The 2,661-nt window shown below is 34.2% G+C and overlaps 1 pseudogene; it reads left to right on the top strand.

The window, feature by feature from the left end:
- Positions 1 to 1,675: 1,675 nt before the first annotated feature.
- On the top strand, positions 1,676 to 1,794 carry LOC111732607 (annotated as a pseudogene).
- Positions 1,795 to 2,661: the final 867 nt, after the last annotated feature.

Raw genomic sequence — 2,661 nt, 5'->3', positions numbered from 1 at the left:
ACTCTTTACTTGTGCAAAGAAGCATGGCTCAGGTAACTTTTCAAATTATCCAGTAGTCTTAAATGGTAAAATCCTTACAGAGTGAAGGATTTTTATTTCGTCTGTGTATTCCTAGAATCCTAAGGTATTTCGTTTCATGGTATTATTAAAATCTCTAGCATTTTAAAATCAAGTCAAATTCCCAAACTTTGTAATTAAAGGAGTGACTATCTTTTCAAACTCAATGATGTATTTTATCTAACAAATGCCCATTTGAAATGTGTCAGAAGGACATACCACAAAAGACTATTAACAAAAAACCTAGCACATGCTGGCTTTTAATATTCTTCTTTTCGTTCAAAACCCAAAGTTGCTAAACAAAATGTTTATATAAGACAGATCAGTACTAATTACTCTTTTCTAGATGAAATGCTAAGGAAAAATGGACTGAAAAGTCCCGAATGAATTTCTTGGAAATAAAACAGAAGCATCGTGTGTGGTTATGTACACTCTGATTTTTCACACATGGATCTGTAGGAGCAGCATTTTGGCTTCATAATTATTTTCATCAAGTAGGCCTATTTCAAAGCAACTGAATTTTCAGCTATGTAACCCCTACCCGGTCTATGTGGCTGTTTGCAAATTATTTCTTTAACAGCTAAAAGTCACACAAGAAAACAGCCAAGTTCACACTGCGTTTGAAAACTTCTTGACTTTTAAGTGTTTTTGAACGTTCATTTAACATTGTTTTGAGCCCATTTTTATTTAGTTTGCCCTCACAGGTGTTTTGTTTTCTCAATTTGGAAAAGAAAAATTTTAAAGCCAGTTAGCTGTGAAGTCCCTCCCACAAGCAGTTTTAATTACCTGACAAATGTTTCCCATACTTAGCATACCCTTGCCTTGGTTAGAGAGCCAGCTCCCTTGAGAGAGGCATGACTAAATACATTTGTGTGAGGGTGTGTGTTTGTGTGTGTGTTTAAGACAAAGGAAAATCACTCTCTTGGTGTAGACAATCAACCTAATGGACACAACAAAAAAATCCATTTAAGTTGGTCAGATACTAAATTACTATTATTGGTGTTTTCAGCACTTTGTATTTTCAAGTATCTAACTCAAATGTTCATTTCCTTCAGGATATTTTCGTATGCTAAAACTCTCTCTGGCAACCAGATGTCATATTACATTCTTTTAAAATCTCATTAGGTGGCCTTGTTCTCATCTCCACTGCACTGTCTTCTTTGGATATTTAGGAGAGGGCCAGATGCTCAGAAAAGATCCAAGGGATGAGGTAATGAGACTTGTTTCTTACAAAACAGTACTGGACAGTTAGCTTACTAAAACGATGTGGTTTAAAAAATTGTACATTGATCACACAAAGCTCATTCAGAAGAAAAATAAATACACACGCATACAAACAATAAACTAGAATAGATATGAAAATGCTAAGATTGGAAATATAAACGATGTATTTTTCTCTCTTTCAACTTTCCTTTTCTAATTTTCTTTAATGAGTATGCATTTTCTTTAAATGGAAAACTAAATTCTAAAAACGTTGTTTCTTTACATAACAGAGAAAACAGCTTTGCATATATAGCCAGGTCACTTTTTGACAAATGATTGCTACACAAGTACCTTCATGGACACCATTTGGTTTTGCTGATTTACGGTTTCAAGTCTCTTTAAAGATTCAGAGTTTGTCTATGGCCATGCTACCCTGAACAAGCCTGATTCTGTCTAATCTCAGAAGCTAAGCAGGGTTAGGCCTGGTTAGTACTTGGATGGGAGATCACCTAGGAAGACCAGGTGCTGTAGGCGTAAAACATAAAAAAAAAAAAATAATAAGGGATTGTAAGATGACAAGATCCTTGCAATCTGTGAGATAAACCAAGGGTTGCCTTGCCTAAAAGATAAAAAAAAAACAATAATAAAATAAATAAGTGAATAAAGATTCAGAGTTTATTTATTCCATAACTTTAATTCCTTGCTCACAGCAATTTGCAGCCTATACATTCATTTTATCAATATAAATAAAATAATTATTTCCAAATCAGCAACACATTTTTACAGGGGGCTTCCAAGGTTAGTAATCTCTCCCTGTTTTCATTTCTATAAACCTTATTATCTGTAAATTTTATTTGATATTTAGCATTATTACTGACTTATATTTTATTATTTTTTTCATGTACACATTTTGTCTACCAACTAAGTAATAAACTCCTTGAGAGAGCCGTGATGTTTCTTGTTCAAAATGTCACAATACGGTGTCTTTGAAATGAAATTCACTTAGGATGATGAATCAGTCTTACGTACATACCTAGAACAATCGATAGATGGCAGTGGTCGGGGAGTGGAATGGAATGAGCATGATAGATTAGGACTTGTCATGAGTCACTCTCTTGAGGCTGAGAAAGGGGTCACTTTTCCTGAGCATATGGGAAAGAGAAACAAAACAAGGGATCCACCAAGAAGAAAGGGGCTAAACTTATCAGGAATGGCTGTACTTGCAGCAGTAGCTGATGATAATGATATGATGATGACATTGAAGACTTCAACAGCGAGATGATTAATTGGTCAAATATTAGGATCTAGAGCATGGAGGAAAAATCGACAAATATAATTAGAATTACATCATTCAGTATAATTTCTAGCACTATATGTAGACAATACAGAATATATAAACAA

The sequence above is a fragment of the Pteropus vampyrus genome, unplaced genomic scaffold, assembly GCF_000151845.1.
Source record: "Pteropus vampyrus isolate Shadow unplaced genomic scaffold, Pvam_2.0 Scaffold472, whole genome shotgun sequence".
In the NCBI taxonomy this organism is placed as follows: domain Eukaryota; kingdom Metazoa; phylum Chordata; class Mammalia; order Chiroptera; family Pteropodidae; genus Pteropus; species Pteropus vampyrus.
This window is presented reverse-complemented; position numbering and strand designations above follow the sequence as displayed.